Genomic DNA, 15,874 nt, shown 5'->3' with positions numbered 1-15,874 from the left:
AATATCTATCCCAAATGAAAAGCTCTAACTTTTACTAAAAGAGCTCTTTTAATTCATGTCTTTTTTCATAAAAAATTTGACTACACTTCTACATGAGAGGCACCGACGAGAATCGAACTCATAATTTCCTGTTTACTAAACAGGCGCTTTAACCACCTAAGCCACGGCGCCTCGATTCAAATGGGTTCGAATTTCTATCCCAAATGAAAAGCTCTAACTTTTACTAAAATAGCTCTTTTAATTGATGTTTGTTTTCATAAAAAGTGTGACCACACTTTTACATGAAAGGCACCGACGAGACTCGAACTCGTGATCTCCTGTTTACTAGACAGGCGCTTTAACCAACTATGCCACGGCGCCTCGATTCAAGTGGGTTCGAATTTCTATCCAAAATGAAAAGCTCAAACTTTTACTAAATGAGCTCTTTTAATTGATGTTTGTTTTCATAAAAAGTGTGACCACACTTCTACATGAAAGGCACCGACGAGATTCGAACTCGTGATCTCCTGTTTACTAGACAGGCGCTTTAACCAACTAAGCCACGGCGCCTCGATTCCATTCGGTTCGAATTACGAATCCAAATGTCATGCTTCATATTTTACTAAAAGAGCTCTATCAGTTCCAGTATTGTTACATAAAAAAAGTTAACCATAATTCGACATGAGAGGCGCTGACGAGATTGGAACTCGTTATCTCCTGTTTAATAGACAGGCGCTTTAACCAACTAAGCCACGGCGCCTCGATTCAAGTGGGTTCGAATTTCTATCCCAAATGAAAATCTCTAACTTTTACTAAAAGAGCTCTTTTAATTGATGTTTGTTTTCATAAAAAGTGTGACCACACTTCTACATGAGAGGCACCGACGAGATTCGAACTCGTGATCTCATGTTTACTAGACAGGCGCTTTAACCAACTAAGCCACGGCGCCTCGATTCAAGTGGGTTAAAATTTCTATCCCAAATGAAAAGCTCTAACTTTTACTAAAAGAGCTCTTTTAATTGATGTTTGTTTTCATAAAAAGTGTGCCCACACTTCTACATGAGAGGCACCGACGAGACTCGAACTCGTGATCTCCTGTCTACTAGACAGGCGCTTTAACCACCTAAGCCACGGCGCCTCGATTCAAATGGGTTCGAATTTCTATCCCAAATGAAAAGCTCTAACTTTTACTAAAAGAGCTCTTTTAATTGATGTTTGTTTTCATAAAAAGTGTGCCCACACTTCTACATGAGAGGCACCGACGAGATTCGAACTCGTGAGCTCCTGTTTACTAGACAGGCGCTTTAACCAACTAAGCCACGGCGCCTCGATTCCAATCGATTCAAATTACGATTCCAAATGAAAATCTTTAAATTTTACTAAAATAGCTCTTTTAATTGATGTTAATTTTCTTAAAAAAGAGACCATACTTCTATAAGAAAGGCACCGACGAGATTCTAAATCATTACCTCCTGGTCACTAGACAGGCGCTATAACCAAATTAGCCACGGCGCCTCGATGCCATAGGGTTCGAATTACGATTCCAATTGTCATGCTTTAAATTTAACTAATGAGCGCTTTTAATTCATGTATGTTTTCATAAAAAATCTCACCACACTTCTACATAAGAGGCACCGACGAGTCTCGAACTCGTGATCTCCTGTTTACTAGACAGGCGTTTTAACCACCTAAGCCACGGCGCCTCGATTCAAATGGGTTCGAATTTCTATCCCAAATGAAAAGCTCTAACTTTTACTAAAAGAGCTCTCTTAATTGATGTTTGTTTTCATAAAAAGTGTGACCACACTTCTACATGAGAGGCACCGACGAGATCCGAACTCGTGATCTCCTGTTTACTAGACAGGCGCTTTAACCACCTAAGCCACGGCGCCTCGATTCCAATGGGTTCGAATTTCTATCCCAAATGAAAAGTTTTAACTTTTACTAAAAGAATTCTTTTAATTGATGTCTGTTTTCATAACAAAATTGAACACACTGCTACATGAGAGGCAAAGACCAGATTCGAACTCGTGATCTCCTGTTTACTAGACAGGCGCTTTAACCAACGAAGCCACGGCGCCTAGATTCCGATGGGTTCGAATATCTATCCCAAATGAAAAGCTCTAACTTTTACTAAAAGAGCTCTTTTAATTCATGTCTTTTTTCATAAAAAATTTGACTACACTTCTACATGAGAGGCACCGACGAGAATCGAACTCATAATTTCCTGTTTACTAAACAGGCGCTTTAACCACCTAAGCCACGGCGCCTCGATTCAAATGGGTTCGAATTTCTATCCCAAATGAAAAGCTCTAACTTTTACTAAAATAGCTCTTTTAATTGATGTTTGTTTTCATAAAAAGTGTGACCACACTTTTACATGAAAGGCACCGACGAGACTCGAACTCGTGATCTCCTGTTTACTAGACAGGCGCTTTAACCAACTATGCCACGGCGCCTCGATTCAAGTGGGTTCGAATTTCTATCCAAAATGAAAAGCTCAAACTTTTACTAAATGAGCTCTTTTAATTGATGTTTGTTTTCATAAAAAGTGTGACCACACTTCTACATGAAAGGCACCGACGAGATTCGAACTCGTGATCTCCTGTTTACTAGACAGGCGCTTTAACCAACTAAGCCACGGCGCCTCGATTCCATTCGGTTCGAATTACGAATCCAAATGTCATGCTTCATATTTTACTAAAAGAGCTCTATCAGTTCCAGTATTGTTACATAAAAAAAGTTAACCATAATTCGACATGAGAGGCGCTGACGAGATTGGAACTCGTTATCTCCTGTTTAATAGACAGGCGCTTTAACCAACTAAGCCACGGCGCCTCGATTCAAGTGGGTTCGAATTTCTATCCCAAATGAAAATCTCTAACTTTTACTAAAAGAGCTCTTTTAATTGATGTTTGTTTTCATAAAAAGTGTGACCACACTTCTACATGAGAGGCACCGACGAGATTCGAACTCGTGATCTCATGTTTACTAGACAGGCGCTTTAACCAACTAAGCCACGGCGCCTCGATTCAAGTGGGTTAAAATTTCTATCCCAAATGAAAAGCTCTAACTTTTACTAAAAGAGCTCTTTTAATTGATGTTTGTTTTCATAAAAAGTGTGCCCACACTTCTACATGAGAGGCACCGACGAGACTCGAACTCGTGATCTCCTGTCTACTAGACAGGCGCTTTAACCACCTAAGCCACGGCGCCTCGATTCAAATGGGTTCGAATTTCTATCCCAAATGAAAAGCTCTAACTTTTACTAAAAGAGCTCTTTTAATTGATGTTTGTTTTCATAAAAAGTGTGCCCACACTTCTACATGAGAGGCACCGACGAGATTCGAACTCGTGAGCTCCTGTTTACTAGACAGGCGCTTTAACCAACTAAGCCACGGCGCCTCGATTCCAATCGATTCAAATTACGATTCCAAATGAAAATCTTTAAATTTTACTAAAATAGCTCTTTTAATTGATGTTAATTTTCTTAAAAAAGAGACCATACTTCTATAAGAAAGGCACCGACGAGATTCTAAATCATTACCTCCTGGTCACTAGACAGGCGCTATAACCAAATTAGCCACGGCGCCTCGATGCCATAGGGTTCGAATTACGATTCCAATTGTCATGCTTTAAATTTAACTAATGAGCGCTTTTAATTCATGTATGTTTTCATAAAAAATCTCACCACACTTCTACATAAGAGGCACCGACGAGTCTCGAACTCGTGATCTCCTGTTTACTAGACAGGCGTTTTAACCACCTAAGCCACGGCGCCTCGATTCAAATGGGTTCGAATTTCTATCCCAAATGAAAAGCTCTAACTTTTACTAAAAGAGCTCTCTTAATTGATGTTTGTTTTCATAAAAAGTGTGACCACACTTCTACATGAGAGGCACCGACGAGATCCGAACTCGTGATCTCCTGTTTACTAGACAGGCGCTTTAACCAACTAAGCCACGGCGCCTCGATTTCATTCGATTCGAATTACGATTCCAAATGAAAATCTTTAAATTTTTTTTTTAAAATAGCTCTTTTAATTGATGTTAATTTTCTTAAAAAAGTGACCATACTTCTATAAGAAAGGCACCGACGAGATTCTAAATAATTACCTCCTGGTCACTAGACAGGCGCTATAACCAACTTAGCCACGGCGCCTCGATGCCATAGGGTTCGAATTACGATTCCAAATGTCATGCTTTAAATTTTACTAATGAGCTCTTTTAATTCATGTATGTTTTCATAAAAAATCTGACCACACTTCTACATAAGAGGCACCGACGAGATTCGAACTCGTGATCTCCTGTTTACTAGACAGGCGCTTTAACCGACTAAGCCACGGCGCCTCGATTCCAGTGGATTCGAATTACGATTCCAAATGAAAATCTTTAAATTTTACTAAAATAGCTCTTTTAATTGATGGTAATTTTCTTTAAAAAGTGACAATACTTCTATAAGAAAGGCACCGACGAGATTCTAAATCATTACCTTCTGGTCACTAGACAGGCGCTATAACCAAATTAGCCACGGCGCCTCGATGCCATAGAGTTCCAATTACGATTCCAATTGTCATGCTTTAAATTTTACTAATGAGCTCTTTTAATTCATGTATGTTTTCATAAAAAACCTCACCACACTTCTACATAAGAGGCACCTACGAGACTCGAACTCGTGATCTCCTGCTTACTAGACAGGCGCTTTAACCAACTAAGCCAGGGCGCCTCGATTCAAGTGGGTTCGAATTTCTATCCCAAATGAAAAGCTCTAACTTTTACTAAATGAGCTCTTTTAATTGATGTTTGTTTTCATAAAAAGTGTGACCACACTTCTACATGAAAGGCACCGACGAGATTCGAACTCGTGATCTCCTGTTTACTAGACAGGCGCTTTAACCAACTAAGCCACGGCGCCTCGATTCCATTCGATTCGAATTACCATTCCAAATGAAAATCTTTAAATTTTTTTAAAATAGCTCTTTTAATTGATGTTAATTTTCTTAAAAAAGTGACCATACTTCTATAAGAAAGGCACCGACGAGATTCTAAATAATTACCTCCTGATCACTAGACAGGCGCTATAAACAACTTAGCCACGGCGCCTCGATGCCATAGGGTTCGAATTACGATTCCAAATGTCATGCTTTAAATTTTACTAATGAGCTCTTTTAATTCATGTATGTTTTCATAAAAAATCTGACCACACTTCTACATGAGAGGCACCGACGAGACTCGAACTCATAATTTCCTGTTTACTAGACAGGCGCTTTAACCACCTAAGCCACGGCGCCTCGATTCAAATGGGTTCGAATTTCTATCCCAAATGAAAAGCTCTAACTTTTACTAAAAGAGCTCTCTTAATTGATGTTTGTTTTCATAAAAAGTGTGACCACACTTCTACATGAGAGGCACCGACGAGATTCGAACTCGTGATCTCCTGTTTACTAGACAGGCGCTTTAACCAACTAAGCCACGGCGCCTCAATTCCATTCGATTCGAATTACGATTCCAAATGAAAATCTTTAAATTTTTTTTAAAATAGCTCTTTTAATTGATGTTAATTTTCATAAAAAAGTGACCATACTTCTATAAGAAAGGCACCGACGAGATTCTAAATAATTACCTCCTGGTCACTAGACAGGCGCTATAACCAACTTAGCCACGGCGCCTCGATGCCATAGGGTTCGAATTTCTATCCCAAATGAAAAGCTCTAACTTTTACTAAAAGAGCTCTCTTAATTGATGTTTGTTTTCATAAAAAGTGTGACCACACTTCTACATGAGAGGCACCGACGAGATTCGAACTCGTGATCTCCTGTTTACTAGACAGGCGCTTTAACCAACTAAGCCACGGCGCCTCGATTCCAATGGATTCGAATTACGATTCCAAATGAAAATCTTTAAATTTTACTAAAATAGCTCTTTTAATTGATGTTAATTTTCTTTAAAAAGTGAACATACTTCTATAAGAAAGGCACCGACGAGATTCTAAATCATTACCTCCTGGTCACTAGACAGGCGCTATAACTAAATTAGCCACGGCGCCTCGATGCCATAGAGTTCGAATTACGATTCCAATTGTCATGCTTAAAATTTTACTAATGAGCTCTTTTAATTCATGTATGTTTTCATAAAAAACCTCACCACACTTCTACATAAGAGGCACCGACGAGACTCGAACTCGTGATCTCCTGTTTACTAGACAGGCGCTTTAACCAACTAAGCCACGGCGCCTCGATTCCAATGTATTCGAATTACGATTCCAATGTATTCGAATTACGATTCCAAATGAAAATCTTTAAATTTTACTAAAATAGCTCTTTTAATTGATGTTAATTTTCTTTAAAAAGTGACCATACTTCTATAAGAAAGGCACCGACGAGATTCTAAATCATTACCTCCTGGTCACTAGACAGGCGCTATACCCAAATTAGCCACGGCGCCTCGATGCCATAGAGTTCGAATTACGATTCCAATTGTCATGCTTAAAATTTTACTAATGAGCTCTTTTAATTCATGCATGTTTTCATAAAAAACCTCACCACACTTCTACATAAGAGGCACCGACGAGACTCGAACTCGTGATCTCCTGTTTACTAGACAGGCGCTTTAACCAACTAAGCCACGGCGCCTCGATTCAGGTGGGTTCGAATTTCTATCCCAAATGAAAAGCTCTAACTTTTACTAAAAGAGCTCTTTTAATTGATGTTTGTTTTCATAAAAAGTGTGACCACACTTCTACATGAGAGGCACCGACGAGATTCGAACTCGTGATCTCATGTTTACTAGACAGGCGCTTTAACCAACTAAGAAACGGCGCCTCGATTCAAGTGGGTTAAAATTTCTATCCCAAATGAAAAGCTCTAACTTTTACTAAAAGAGCTCTTTTAATTTATGTTTGTTTTCATAAAAAGTGTGCCCACACTTCTACATGAGAAGCACCGACGAGACTCGAACTCGTGATCTCCTGTCTACTAGACAGGCGCTTTAACCACCTAAGCCACGGCGCCTCGATTCAAATGGGTTCGAATTTCTATCCCAAATGAAAAGCTCTAACTTTTACTAAAAGAGCTCTTTTAATTGATGTTTGTTTTCATAAAAAGTGTGCCCACACTTCTACATGAGAGGCACCGATGAGATTCGAACTCGTGATCTCCTGTTTACTAGACAGGCACTTTAACCACCTAAGCCACGGCGCCTCGTTTCAAATGGGTTCGAATTTCTATCCCAAATGAAAAGCTCTAACTCTTACTAAAAGAGCTCTTTTAATTGATGTTTGTTTTCATAAAAAGTGTGCCCACACTTCTACATGAGAGGCACCGACGAGATTCGAACTCGTGATCTCCTGTTTACTAGACAGGCGCTTTAACCAACTAAGCCACGGCGCCTCAATTCCAATCGATTCAAATTACGATTCCAAATGAAAATCTTTAAATTTTACTAAAATAGCTCTTTTAATTGATGTTAATTTTCTTAAAAAAGTGACCATACTTCTATAAGAAAGGCACCGACGAGATTCTAAATCATTACCTCCTGGTCACTAGACAGGCGCTATAACCAAATTAGCCACGGCGCCTCGATGCCATAGGGTTCGAATTACGATTCCAATTGTCATGCTTTAAATTTTACTAATGAGCTCTTTTAATTCATGTATGTTTTCATAAAAAATCTCACCACACTTCTACATAAGAGGCACCGACGAGACTCGAACTCGTGATCTCCTGTTTACTAGACAGGCGCTTTAACCACCTAAGCCACGGCGCCTCGATTCAAATGGGTTCGAATTTCTATCCCAAATGAAAAGCACTAACTTTTACTAAAAGAGCTCTCTTAATTGATGTTTGTTTTCATAAAAAGTGTGACCACACTTCTACATGAGAGGCACCGACGAGATTCGAACTCGTGATCTCCTGTTTACTAGACAGGCGCTTTAACCAACTTAGCCACGGCGCCTCGATTTCATTCGATTCGAATTACGATTCCAAATGAAAATCTTTAAATTTTTTTTAAAAATAGCTCTTTTAATTGATGTTAATTTTCTTAAAAAAGTGACCATACTGCTATAAGAAAGGCACCGACGAGATTCTAAATAATTACCTCCTGGTCACTAGACAGGCGCTATAACCAACTTAGCCACGGCGCCTCGATGCCATAGGGTTCGAATTACGATTCCAAATGTCATGCATTAAATTTTACTAATGAGCTCTTTTAATTCATGTATGTTTTCATAAAAAATCTGACCACACTTCTACATAAGAGGCACCGACGAGATTCGAACTCGTGATCTCCTGTTTACTAGACAGGCGCTTTAACCGACTAAGCCACGGCGCCTCGATTCCAGTGGATTCGAATTACGATTCCAAATGAAAATCTTTAAATTTTACTAAAATAGCTCTTTTAATTGATGGTAATTTTCTTTAAAAAGTGACAATACTTCTATAAGAAAGGCACCGACGAGATTCTAAATCATTACCTTCTGGTCACTAGACAGGCGCTATAACCAAATTAGCCACGGCGCCTCGATGCCATAGAGTTCGAATTACGATTCCAATTGTCATGCTTTAAATTTTACTTATGAGCTCTTTTAATTCATGTATGTTTTCATAAAAAACCTCACCACACTTCTACATAAGATGCACCGACGAGACTCGAACTCGTTATATCCTGTTTACTAGACAGGCGCTTTAACCAACTAAGCCACGGCGCCTCGATTCAAGTGGGTTCGAATTTCTATCCCAAATTAAAAGCTCTAACTTTTACTAAATGAGCTCTTTTAATTGATGTTTGTTTTCATAAAAAGGGTGACCACACTTCTACATGAAAGGCACCGACGAGATTCGAACTCGTGATCTCCTGTTTACTAGACAGGCGCTTTAACCAACTAAGCCACGGCGCCTCGATTCCAATGGATTCGAATTACGATTCCAAATGAAAAACTTTAAATTTTACTAAAATAGCTCTTTTAATTGATGTTAATTTTCTTTAAAAAGTGACCATACTTCTATAAGAAAGGCACCGACGAGATTCTAAATCATTACCTCCTGGTCACTAGAAAGGCGCTATAACCAAATTAGCCACGGCGCCTCGATGCCTTAGATTTCGAATTACGATTCCAATTGTCATGCTTAAAATTTTACTAATGAGCTCTTTTAATTCATGCATGTTTTCATAAAAAACCTCACCACACTTCTACATAAGAGGCACCGACGAGACTCGAACTCGTGATCTCCTGTTTACTAGACAGGCGCTTTAACCAACTAAGCCACGGCGCCTCGATTCAAGTGGGTTCGAATTTCTATCCCAAATGAAAAGCTCTAACTTTTACTAAAAGAGCTCTTTTAATTGATGTTTGTTTTCATAAAAAGTGTGACCACACTTCTACATGAGAGGCACCGACGAGATTCGAACTCGTGATCTCATGTTTACTAGACAGGCGCTTTAACCAACTAAGCCACGGCGCCTCGATTCAAGTGGGTTAAAATTTCTATCCCAAATGAAAAGCTCTAACTTTTACTAAAAGAGCTCTTTTAATTGATGTTTGTTTTCATAAAAAGTGTGCCCACACTTCTACATGAGAAGCACCGACGAGACTCGAACTCGTGATCTCCTGTCTACTAGACAGGCGCATTAACCACCTAAGCCACGGCGCCTCGATTCAAATGGGTTCGAATTTCTATCCCAAATGAAAAGCTCTAACTTTTACTAAAAGAGCTCTTTTAATTGATGTTTGTTTTCATAAAAAGTGTGCCCACACTTCTACATGAGAGGCACCGATGAGATTCGAACTCGTGATCTCCTGTTTACTAGACAGGCGCTTTAACCACCTAAGCCACGGCGCCTCGATTCAAATGGGTTCGAATTTCTATCCCAAATGAAAAGCTCTAACTTTTACTAAAAGAGCTCTTTTAATTGATGTTTGTTTTCATAAAAAGTGTGCCCACACTTCTACATGAGAGGCACCGACGAGATTCGAACTCGTGATCTCCTGTTTACTAGACAGGCGCTTTAACCAACTAAGCCACGGCGCCTCGATTCCAATCGATTCAAATTACGATTCCAAATGAAAATCTTTAAATTTTACTAAAATAGCTCTTTTAATTGATGTTAATTTTCTTTAAAAAGTGACCATACTTCTATAAGAAAGGCACCGACGAGATTCTAAATCATTACCTCCTGGTCACTAGACAGGCGCTATAACCAAATTAGCCACGGCGCCTCGATGCCATAGGGTTCGAATTACGATTCCAATTGTCATGCTTTAAATTTTACTAATGAGCGCTTTTAATTCATGTATGTTTTCATAAAAAATCTCACCACACTTCTACATAAGAGGCACCGACGAGACTCGAACTCGTGATCTCCTGTTTACTAGACAGGCGCTTTAACCACCTAAGCCACGGCGCCTCGATTCAAATGGGTTCGAATTTCTATCCCAAATGAAAAGCTCTACCTTTTACTAAAAGAGCTCTCTTAATTGATGTTTGTTTTCATAAAAAGTGTGACCACACTTCTACATGAGAGGCACCGACGAGATTCGAACTCGTGATCTCCTGTTTACTAGACAGGCGCTTTAACCAACTTAGCCACGGCGCCTCGATTTCATTCGATTCGAATTACGATTCCAAATGAAAATCTTTAAATTTTTTTTAAAAATAGCTCTTTTAATTGATGTTAATTTTCTTAAAAAAGTGACCATACTTCTATAAGAAAGGCACCGACGAGATTCTAAATAATTACCTCCTGGTCACTAGACAGGCGCTATAACCAACTTAGCCACGGCGCCTCGATGCCATAGGGTTCGAATTACGATTCCAAATGTCATGCATTAAATTTTACTAATGAGCTCTTTTAATTCATGTATGTTTTCATAAAAAATCTGACCACACTTCTACATAAGAGGCACCGACGAGATTCGAACTCGTGATCTCCTGTTTACTAGACAGGCGCTTTAACCGACTAAGCCACGGCGCCTCGATTCCAGTGGATTCGAATTACGATTCCAAATGAAAATCTTTAAATTTTACTAAAATAGCTCTTTTAATTGATGGTAATTTTCTTTAAAAAGTGACAATACTTCTATAAGAAAGGCACCGACGAGATTCTAAATCATTACCTTCTGGTCACTAGACAGGCGCTATAACCAAATTAGCCACGGCGCCTCGATGCCATAGAGTTCGAATTACGATTCCAATTGTCATGCTTTAAATTTTACTAATGAGCTCTTTTAATTCATGTATGTTTTCATAAAAAACCTCACCACACTTCTACATAAGATGCACCGACGAGACTCGAACTCGTTATATCCTGTTTACTAGACAGGCGCTTTAACCAACTAAGCCACGGCGCCTCGATTCAAGTGGGTTCGAATTTCTATCCCAAATTAAAAGCTCTAACTTTTACTAAATGAGCTCTTTTAATTGATGTTTGTTTTCATAAAAAGGGTGACCACACTTCTACATGAAAGGCACCGACGAGATTCGAACTCGTGATCTCCTGTTTACTAGACAGGCGCTTTAACCAACTAAGCCACGGCGCCTCGATTCCAATGGATTCGAATTACGATTCCAAATGAAAAACTTTAAATTTTACTAAAATAGCTCTTTTAATTGATGTTAATTTTCTTTAAAAAGTGACCATACTTCTATAAGAAAGGCACCGACGAGATTCTAAATCATTACCTCCTGGTCACTAGAAAGGCGCTATAACCAAATTAGCCACGGCGCCTCGATGCCTTAGATTTCGAATTACGATTCCAATTGTCATGCTTAAAATTTTACTAATGAGCTCTTTTAATTCATGCATGTTTTCATAAAAAACCTCACCACACTTCTACATAAGAGGCACCGACGAGACTCGAACTCGTGATCTCCTGTTTACTAGACAGGCGCTTTAACCAACTAAGCCACGGCGCCTCGATTCAAGTGAGTTCGAATTTCTATCCAAAATGAAAAGCTCTAACTTTTACTAAAAGAGCTCTTTTAATTGATGTTTGTTTTCATAAAAAGTGTGACCACACTTCTACATGAGAGGCACCGACGAGATTCGAACTCGTGATCTCATGTTTACTAGACAGGCGCTTTAACCAACTAAGCCACGGCGCCTCGATTCAAGTGGGTTAAAATTTCTATCCCAAATGAAAAGCTCTAACTTTTACTAAAAGAGCTCTTTTAATTGATGTTTGTTTTCATAAAAAGTGTGCCCACACTTCTACATGAGAAGCACCGACGAGACTCGAACTCGTGATCTCCTGTCTACTAGACAGGCGCATTAACCACCTAAGCCACGGCGCCTCGATTCAAATGGGTTCGAATTTCTATCCCAAATGAAAAGCACTAACTTTTACTAAAAGAGCTCTTTTAATTGATGTTTGTTTTCATAAAAAGTGTGCCCACACTTCTACATGAGAGGCACCGATGAGATTCGAACTCGTGATCTCCTGTTTACTAGACAGGCGCATTAACCACCTAAGCCACGGCGCCTCGATTCAAATGGGTTCGAATTTCTATCCCAAATGAAAAGCTCTAACTTTTACTAAAAGAGCTCTTTTAATTGATGTTTGTTTTCATAAAAAGTGTGCCCACACTTCTACATGAGAGGCACCGACGAGATTCGAACTCGTGATCTCCTGTTTACTAGACAGGCGCTTTAACCAACTAAGCCACGGCGCCTCGATTCCAATCGATTCAAATTACGATTCCAAATGAAAATCTTTAAATTTTACTAAAATAGCTCTTTTAATTGATGTTAATTTTCTTTAAAAAGTGACCATACTTCTATAAGAAAGGCACCGACGAGATTCTAAATCATTACCTCCTGGTCACTAGACAGGCGCTATAACCAAATTAGCCACGGCGCCTCGATGCCATAGGGTTCGAATTACGATTCCAATTGTCATGCTTTAAATTTTACTAATGAGCGCTTTTAATTCATGTATGTTTTCATAAAAAATCTCACCACACTTCTACATAAGAGGCACCGACGAGACTCGAACTCGTGATCTCCTGTTTACTAGACAGGCGCTTTAACCACCTAAGCCACGGCGCCTCGATTCAAATGGGTTCGAATTTCTATCCCAAATGAAAAGCTCTTCCTTTTACTAAAAGAGCTCTCTTAATTTATGTTTGTTTTCATAAAAAGTGTGACCACACTTCTACATGAGAGGCACCGACGAGATTCGAACTCGTGATCTCCTGTTTACTAGACAGGCGCTTTAACCAACTAAGCCACGGCGCCTCGATTTCATTCGATTCGAATTACGATTCCAAATGAAAATCTTTAAATTTCTTTTAAAAATAGCTCTTTTAATTGATGTTAATTTTCTTAAAAAAGTGACCATCCTTCTATAAGAAAGGCACCGACGAGATTCTAAATAATTACCTCCTGGTCACTAGACAGGCGCTATAACCAAATTAGCCACGGCGCCTCGATGCCATAGGGTTCGAATTACGATTCCAAATGTCATGCTTTAAATTTTACTAATGAGCTCTTTTAATTCATGTATGTTTTCATAAAAAATCTGACCACACTTCTACATAAGAGGCACCGACGAGATTCGAACTCGTGATCTCCTGTTTACTAGACAGGCGCTTTAACCGACTAAGCCACGGCGCCTCGATTCCAGTGGATTCGAATTACGATTCCAAATGAAAATCTTTAAATTTTACTAAAATAGCTCTTTTAATTGATGTTAATTTTCTTTAAAAAGTGACCATACTTCTATAAGAAAGGCACCGACGAGATTCTAAATCATTACCTCCTGGTCACTAGACAGGCGCTATAACCAAATTAGCCACGGCGCCTCGATGCCATAGGGTTCGAATTACGATTCCAATTGTCATGCTTTAAATTTTACTAATGAGCGCTTTTAATTCATGTATGTTTTCATAAAAAATCTCACCACACTTCTACATAAGAGGCACCGACGAGACTCGAACTCGTGATCTCCTGTTTACTAGACAGGCGCTTTAACCAACGAAGCCACGGCGCCTCGATTAAAGTGGGTTCGAATTTCTATCCCAAATGAAAAGCTCTAACTTTTACTAAATGAGCTCTTTTAATTGATGTTTGTTTTCATAAAAAGTGTGACCACACTTCTACATGAAAGGCACCGACGAGATTCGAACTCGTGATCTCCTGTTTACTAGACGGGCGCTTTAACCAACTAAGCCACGGCGCCTCGATTCCATTCGATTCGAATTACCATTCCAAATGAAAATCTTTAAATTTTTTTAAAATAGCTCTTTTAATTGATGTTAATTTTCTTAAAAAAGTGACCATACTTCTATAAGAAAGGCACCGACGAGATTCTAAATAATTACCTCCTGGTCACTAGACAGGCGCTATAAACAACTTAGCCACGGCGCCTCGATGCCATAGGGTTCGAATTACGATTTCAAATGTCATGCTTTAAATTTTACTAATGAGCTCTTTTAATTCATGTATGTTTTCATAAAAAATCTGACCACACTTCTACATGAGAGGCACCGACGAGAATCGAACTCATAATTTCCTGTTTACTAGACAGGCGCTTTAACCACCTAAGCCACGGCGCCTCGATTCAAATGGGTTCGAATTTCTATCCCAAATGAAAAGCTCTAACTTTTACTAAAAGAGCTCTCTTAATTGATCTTTGTTTTCATAAAAAGTGTGACCACACTTTTACATGAGAGGCACCGACGAGATTCGAACTCGTGATCTCCTGTTTACTAGACAGGCGCTTTAACCAACTAAGCCACGGCGCCTCAATTCCATTCGATTCGAATTACGATTCCAAATGAAAATCTTTAAATTTTTTTTAAAATAGCTCTTTTAATTGATGTTAATTTTCTTAAAAAAGTGACCATACTTCTATAAGAAAGGCACCGACGAGATTCTAAATAATTACCTCCTGGTCACTAGACAGGCGCTATAACCAACTTAGCCACGGCGCCTCGATGCCATAGGGTTCGAATTACGATTCCAAATGTCATGCTTTAAATTTTACTAATGAGCTCTTTTAATTCATGTATGTTTTCATAAAAAATCTGACCACACTTCTACATAAGAGGCACCGACGAGATTCGAACTCGTGATCTCCTGTTTACTAGACAGGCGCTTTAACCAACTAAGCCACGGCGCCTCGATTCCTTTCGATTCGAATTACGATTCCAAATGAAAATCTTTAAATTTTTTTTTAAATAGCTCTTTTCATTGATGTTAATTTTCTTAAAAAAGTGACCATCCTTCTATAAGAAAGGCACCAACGAGATTCTAAATCATTACCTCCTGGTCACTAGACAGGCGCTATAACCAACTTAGCCACGGCGCCTCGATGCCATAGGGTTCGAATTACGATTTCAAATGACATGCTTTAAATTTTACTAATGAGCTCTTTTAATTCATGTATGTTTTCATAAAAAACCTCACCACACTTCTACATAAGAGGCACCGACGAGACTCGAACTCGTGATCTCCTGTTTACTAGACAGGCGCTTTAACCAACTAAGCCACGGCGCCTCGATTCCAATGCATTCGAATTACGATTCCAATGTATTTGAATTACGATTCCAAATGAAAATCTTTAAATTTTACTAAAATAGCTCTTTTAATTGATGTTAATTTTCTTTAAAAAGTGACCATACTTCTATAAGAAAGGCACCGACGAGATTCTAAATCATTACCTCCTGGTCACTAGACAGGCGCTATAACCAAATTAGCCACGGCGCCTCGATGCCATAGAGTTCGAATTACGATTCCAATTGTCATGCTTAAAATTTTACTAATGAGCTCTTTTAATTCATGCATGTTTTCATAAAAAACCTCACCACACTTCTACATAAGAAGCACCGACGAGACTCGAACTCGTGATCTCCTGTTTACTAGACAGGCGCTTTAACCAACTAAGCCACGGCGCCTCG

General features: G+C 39.1%; 54 non-coding genes across 54 annotated transcripts; all 54 read right to left on the bottom strand.

Moving 5' to 3' along the window:
- Nucleotides 1-97: 97 nt before the first annotated feature.
- On the bottom strand, nt 98-171 carry Trnat-agu (transfer RNA threonine (anticodon AGU)). The gene has a single exon. It is a non-coding gene; the product is annotated as a tRNA-Thr (tRNA).
- A 115-nt stretch (nt 172-286) lies between these two features.
- On the bottom strand, nt 287-360 carry Trnat-agu (transfer RNA threonine (anticodon AGU)). Its single transcript has one exon. It is a non-coding gene; the product is annotated as a tRNA-Thr (tRNA).
- A 115-nt stretch (nt 361-475) lies between these two features.
- On the bottom strand, nt 476-549 carry Trnat-agu (transfer RNA threonine (anticodon AGU)). Its single transcript has one exon. It is a non-coding gene; the product is annotated as a tRNA-Thr (tRNA).
- Nucleotides 550-665: 116 nt separating this feature from the next.
- Trnan-auu (transfer RNA asparagine (anticodon AUU)) lies at nt 666-739 on the bottom strand. The gene has a single exon. It is a non-coding gene; the product is annotated as a tRNA-Asn (tRNA).
- Nucleotides 740-854: 115 nt separating this feature from the next.
- On the bottom strand, nt 855-928 carry Trnat-agu (transfer RNA threonine (anticodon AGU)). The gene has a single exon. It is a non-coding gene; the product is annotated as a tRNA-Thr (tRNA).
- Nucleotides 929-1,043: 115 nt separating this feature from the next.
- Nucleotides 1,044-1,117, bottom strand: Trnat-agu (transfer RNA threonine (anticodon AGU)). The gene has a single exon. It is a non-coding gene; the product is annotated as a tRNA-Thr (tRNA).
- Nucleotides 1,118-1,232: 115 nt separating this feature from the next.
- On the bottom strand, nt 1,233-1,306 carry Trnat-agu (transfer RNA threonine (anticodon AGU)). The gene has a single exon. It is a non-coding gene; the product is annotated as a tRNA-Thr (tRNA).
- Nucleotides 1,307-1,608: 302 nt separating this feature from the next.
- Trnat-agu (transfer RNA threonine (anticodon AGU)) lies at nt 1,609-1,682 on the bottom strand. The gene has a single exon. It is a non-coding gene; the product is annotated as a tRNA-Thr (tRNA).
- Nucleotides 1,683-1,797: 115 nt separating this feature from the next.
- On the bottom strand, nt 1,798-1,871 carry Trnat-agu (transfer RNA threonine (anticodon AGU)). The gene has a single exon. It is a non-coding gene; the product is annotated as a tRNA-Thr (tRNA).
- Nucleotides 1,872-2,175: 304 nt separating this feature from the next.
- On the bottom strand, nt 2,176-2,249 carry Trnat-agu (transfer RNA threonine (anticodon AGU)). The gene has a single exon. It is a non-coding gene; the product is annotated as a tRNA-Thr (tRNA).
- Nucleotides 2,250-2,364: 115 nt separating this feature from the next.
- Nucleotides 2,365-2,438, bottom strand: Trnat-agu (transfer RNA threonine (anticodon AGU)). Its single transcript has one exon. It is a non-coding gene; the product is annotated as a tRNA-Thr (tRNA).
- Nucleotides 2,439-2,553: 115 nt separating this feature from the next.
- Nucleotides 2,554-2,627, bottom strand: Trnat-agu (transfer RNA threonine (anticodon AGU)). Its single transcript has one exon. It is a non-coding gene; the product is annotated as a tRNA-Thr (tRNA).
- A 116-nt stretch (nt 2,628-2,743) lies between these two features.
- On the bottom strand, nt 2,744-2,817 carry Trnan-auu (transfer RNA asparagine (anticodon AUU)). The gene has a single exon. It is a non-coding gene; the product is annotated as a tRNA-Asn (tRNA).
- A 115-nt stretch (nt 2,818-2,932) lies between these two features.
- On the bottom strand, nt 2,933-3,006 carry Trnat-agu (transfer RNA threonine (anticodon AGU)). The gene has a single exon. It is a non-coding gene; the product is annotated as a tRNA-Thr (tRNA).
- Nucleotides 3,007-3,121: 115 nt separating this feature from the next.
- Nucleotides 3,122-3,195, bottom strand: Trnat-agu (transfer RNA threonine (anticodon AGU)). The gene has a single exon. It is a non-coding gene; the product is annotated as a tRNA-Thr (tRNA).
- Nucleotides 3,196-3,310: 115 nt separating this feature from the next.
- Nucleotides 3,311-3,384, bottom strand: Trnat-agu (transfer RNA threonine (anticodon AGU)). The gene has a single exon. It is a non-coding gene; the product is annotated as a tRNA-Thr (tRNA).
- A 302-nt stretch (nt 3,385-3,686) lies between these two features.
- On the bottom strand, nt 3,687-3,760 carry Trnat-agu (transfer RNA threonine (anticodon AGU)). Its single transcript has one exon. It is a non-coding gene; the product is annotated as a tRNA-Thr (tRNA).
- Nucleotides 3,761-3,875: 115 nt separating this feature from the next.
- Nucleotides 3,876-3,949, bottom strand: Trnat-agu (transfer RNA threonine (anticodon AGU)). Its single transcript has one exon. It is a non-coding gene; the product is annotated as a tRNA-Thr (tRNA).
- A 305-nt stretch (nt 3,950-4,254) lies between these two features.
- On the bottom strand, nt 4,255-4,328 carry Trnat-agu (transfer RNA threonine (anticodon AGU)). Its single transcript has one exon. It is a non-coding gene; the product is annotated as a tRNA-Thr (tRNA).
- A 302-nt stretch (nt 4,329-4,630) lies between these two features.
- Nucleotides 4,631-4,704, bottom strand: Trnat-agu (transfer RNA threonine (anticodon AGU)). The gene has a single exon. It is a non-coding gene; the product is annotated as a tRNA-Thr (tRNA).
- Nucleotides 4,705-4,819: 115 nt separating this feature from the next.
- Trnat-agu (transfer RNA threonine (anticodon AGU)) lies at nt 4,820-4,893 on the bottom strand. Its single transcript has one exon. It is a non-coding gene; the product is annotated as a tRNA-Thr (tRNA).
- Nucleotides 4,894-5,195: 302 nt separating this feature from the next.
- Nucleotides 5,196-5,269, bottom strand: Trnat-agu (transfer RNA threonine (anticodon AGU)). Its single transcript has one exon. It is a non-coding gene; the product is annotated as a tRNA-Thr (tRNA).
- A 115-nt stretch (nt 5,270-5,384) lies between these two features.
- Nucleotides 5,385-5,458, bottom strand: Trnat-agu (transfer RNA threonine (anticodon AGU)). Its single transcript has one exon. It is a non-coding gene; the product is annotated as a tRNA-Thr (tRNA).
- Nucleotides 5,459-5,762: 304 nt separating this feature from the next.
- Nucleotides 5,763-5,836, bottom strand: Trnat-agu (transfer RNA threonine (anticodon AGU)). The gene has a single exon. It is a non-coding gene; the product is annotated as a tRNA-Thr (tRNA).
- Nucleotides 5,837-6,138: 302 nt separating this feature from the next.
- Nucleotides 6,139-6,212, bottom strand: Trnat-agu (transfer RNA threonine (anticodon AGU)). Its single transcript has one exon. It is a non-coding gene; the product is annotated as a tRNA-Thr (tRNA).
- Nucleotides 6,213-6,536: 324 nt separating this feature from the next.
- On the bottom strand, nt 6,537-6,610 carry Trnat-agu (transfer RNA threonine (anticodon AGU)). The gene has a single exon. It is a non-coding gene; the product is annotated as a tRNA-Thr (tRNA).
- A 304-nt stretch (nt 6,611-6,914) lies between these two features.
- On the bottom strand, nt 6,915-6,988 carry Trnat-agu (transfer RNA threonine (anticodon AGU)). The gene has a single exon. It is a non-coding gene; the product is annotated as a tRNA-Thr (tRNA).
- A 115-nt stretch (nt 6,989-7,103) lies between these two features.
- Trnat-agu (transfer RNA threonine (anticodon AGU)) lies at nt 7,104-7,177 on the bottom strand. The gene has a single exon. It is a non-coding gene; the product is annotated as a tRNA-Thr (tRNA).
- A 115-nt stretch (nt 7,178-7,292) lies between these two features.
- On the bottom strand, nt 7,293-7,366 carry Trnat-agu (transfer RNA threonine (anticodon AGU)). Its single transcript has one exon. It is a non-coding gene; the product is annotated as a tRNA-Thr (tRNA).
- A 302-nt stretch (nt 7,367-7,668) lies between these two features.
- Trnat-agu (transfer RNA threonine (anticodon AGU)) lies at nt 7,669-7,742 on the bottom strand. The gene has a single exon. It is a non-coding gene; the product is annotated as a tRNA-Thr (tRNA).
- Nucleotides 7,743-7,857: 115 nt separating this feature from the next.
- Trnat-agu (transfer RNA threonine (anticodon AGU)) lies at nt 7,858-7,931 on the bottom strand. Its single transcript has one exon. It is a non-coding gene; the product is annotated as a tRNA-Thr (tRNA).
- A 304-nt stretch (nt 7,932-8,235) lies between these two features.
- On the bottom strand, nt 8,236-8,309 carry Trnat-agu (transfer RNA threonine (anticodon AGU)). Its single transcript has one exon. It is a non-coding gene; the product is annotated as a tRNA-Thr (tRNA).
- A 491-nt stretch (nt 8,310-8,800) lies between these two features.
- Trnat-agu (transfer RNA threonine (anticodon AGU)) lies at nt 8,801-8,874 on the bottom strand. The gene has a single exon. It is a non-coding gene; the product is annotated as a tRNA-Thr (tRNA).
- Nucleotides 8,875-9,176: 302 nt separating this feature from the next.
- Trnat-agu (transfer RNA threonine (anticodon AGU)) lies at nt 9,177-9,250 on the bottom strand. Its single transcript has one exon. It is a non-coding gene; the product is annotated as a tRNA-Thr (tRNA).
- Nucleotides 9,251-9,365: 115 nt separating this feature from the next.
- On the bottom strand, nt 9,366-9,439 carry Trnat-agu (transfer RNA threonine (anticodon AGU)). The gene has a single exon. It is a non-coding gene; the product is annotated as a tRNA-Thr (tRNA).
- Nucleotides 9,440-9,743: 304 nt separating this feature from the next.
- Nucleotides 9,744-9,817, bottom strand: Trnat-agu (transfer RNA threonine (anticodon AGU)). Its single transcript has one exon. It is a non-coding gene; the product is annotated as a tRNA-Thr (tRNA).
- Nucleotides 9,818-9,932: 115 nt separating this feature from the next.
- Nucleotides 9,933-10,006, bottom strand: Trnat-agu (transfer RNA threonine (anticodon AGU)). The gene has a single exon. It is a non-coding gene; the product is annotated as a tRNA-Thr (tRNA).
- A 302-nt stretch (nt 10,007-10,308) lies between these two features.
- On the bottom strand, nt 10,309-10,382 carry Trnat-agu (transfer RNA threonine (anticodon AGU)). The gene has a single exon. It is a non-coding gene; the product is annotated as a tRNA-Thr (tRNA).
- Nucleotides 10,383-10,497: 115 nt separating this feature from the next.
- Nucleotides 10,498-10,571, bottom strand: Trnat-agu (transfer RNA threonine (anticodon AGU)). The gene has a single exon. It is a non-coding gene; the product is annotated as a tRNA-Thr (tRNA).
- A 304-nt stretch (nt 10,572-10,875) lies between these two features.
- On the bottom strand, nt 10,876-10,949 carry Trnat-agu (transfer RNA threonine (anticodon AGU)). Its single transcript has one exon. It is a non-coding gene; the product is annotated as a tRNA-Thr (tRNA).
- A 491-nt stretch (nt 10,950-11,440) lies between these two features.
- Nucleotides 11,441-11,514, bottom strand: Trnat-agu (transfer RNA threonine (anticodon AGU)). The gene has a single exon. It is a non-coding gene; the product is annotated as a tRNA-Thr (tRNA).
- Nucleotides 11,515-11,816: 302 nt separating this feature from the next.
- Trnat-agu (transfer RNA threonine (anticodon AGU)) lies at nt 11,817-11,890 on the bottom strand. The gene has a single exon. It is a non-coding gene; the product is annotated as a tRNA-Thr (tRNA).
- Nucleotides 11,891-12,005: 115 nt separating this feature from the next.
- Trnat-agu (transfer RNA threonine (anticodon AGU)) lies at nt 12,006-12,079 on the bottom strand. Its single transcript has one exon. It is a non-coding gene; the product is annotated as a tRNA-Thr (tRNA).
- Nucleotides 12,080-12,572: 493 nt separating this feature from the next.
- Nucleotides 12,573-12,646, bottom strand: Trnat-agu (transfer RNA threonine (anticodon AGU)). Its single transcript has one exon. It is a non-coding gene; the product is annotated as a tRNA-Thr (tRNA).
- A 302-nt stretch (nt 12,647-12,948) lies between these two features.
- Nucleotides 12,949-13,022, bottom strand: Trnat-agu (transfer RNA threonine (anticodon AGU)). Its single transcript has one exon. It is a non-coding gene; the product is annotated as a tRNA-Thr (tRNA).
- A 115-nt stretch (nt 13,023-13,137) lies between these two features.
- Trnat-agu (transfer RNA threonine (anticodon AGU)) lies at nt 13,138-13,211 on the bottom strand. Its single transcript has one exon. It is a non-coding gene; the product is annotated as a tRNA-Thr (tRNA).
- Nucleotides 13,212-13,515: 304 nt separating this feature from the next.
- On the bottom strand, nt 13,516-13,589 carry Trnat-agu (transfer RNA threonine (anticodon AGU)). The gene has a single exon. It is a non-coding gene; the product is annotated as a tRNA-Thr (tRNA).
- A 302-nt stretch (nt 13,590-13,891) lies between these two features.
- Nucleotides 13,892-13,965, bottom strand: Trnat-agu (transfer RNA threonine (anticodon AGU)). Its single transcript has one exon. It is a non-coding gene; the product is annotated as a tRNA-Thr (tRNA).
- A 115-nt stretch (nt 13,966-14,080) lies between these two features.
- Nucleotides 14,081-14,154, bottom strand: Trnat-agu (transfer RNA threonine (anticodon AGU)). The gene has a single exon. It is a non-coding gene; the product is annotated as a tRNA-Thr (tRNA).
- Nucleotides 14,155-14,456: 302 nt separating this feature from the next.
- On the bottom strand, nt 14,457-14,530 carry Trnat-agu (transfer RNA threonine (anticodon AGU)). The gene has a single exon. It is a non-coding gene; the product is annotated as a tRNA-Thr (tRNA).
- A 115-nt stretch (nt 14,531-14,645) lies between these two features.
- Trnat-agu (transfer RNA threonine (anticodon AGU)) lies at nt 14,646-14,719 on the bottom strand. The gene has a single exon. It is a non-coding gene; the product is annotated as a tRNA-Thr (tRNA).
- Nucleotides 14,720-15,022: 303 nt separating this feature from the next.
- Nucleotides 15,023-15,096, bottom strand: Trnat-agu (transfer RNA threonine (anticodon AGU)). Its single transcript has one exon. It is a non-coding gene; the product is annotated as a tRNA-Thr (tRNA).
- A 303-nt stretch (nt 15,097-15,399) lies between these two features.
- Trnat-agu (transfer RNA threonine (anticodon AGU)) lies at nt 15,400-15,473 on the bottom strand. Its single transcript has one exon. It is a non-coding gene; the product is annotated as a tRNA-Thr (tRNA).
- Nucleotides 15,474-15,797: 324 nt separating this feature from the next.
- Nucleotides 15,798-15,871, bottom strand: Trnat-agu (transfer RNA threonine (anticodon AGU)). The gene has a single exon. It is a non-coding gene; the product is annotated as a tRNA-Thr (tRNA).
- Nucleotides 15,872-15,874: the final 3 nt, after the last annotated feature.

This window comes from Argiope bruennichi, chromosome 1 (assembly GCF_947563725.1).
Source record: "Argiope bruennichi chromosome 1, qqArgBrue1.1, whole genome shotgun sequence".
Taxonomy (NCBI): domain Eukaryota; kingdom Metazoa; phylum Arthropoda; class Arachnida; order Araneae; family Araneidae; genus Argiope; species Argiope bruennichi.
Note: the sequence above shows the minus strand (reverse complement) of the source record. Positions and strands in the feature narration are given on the sequence as shown.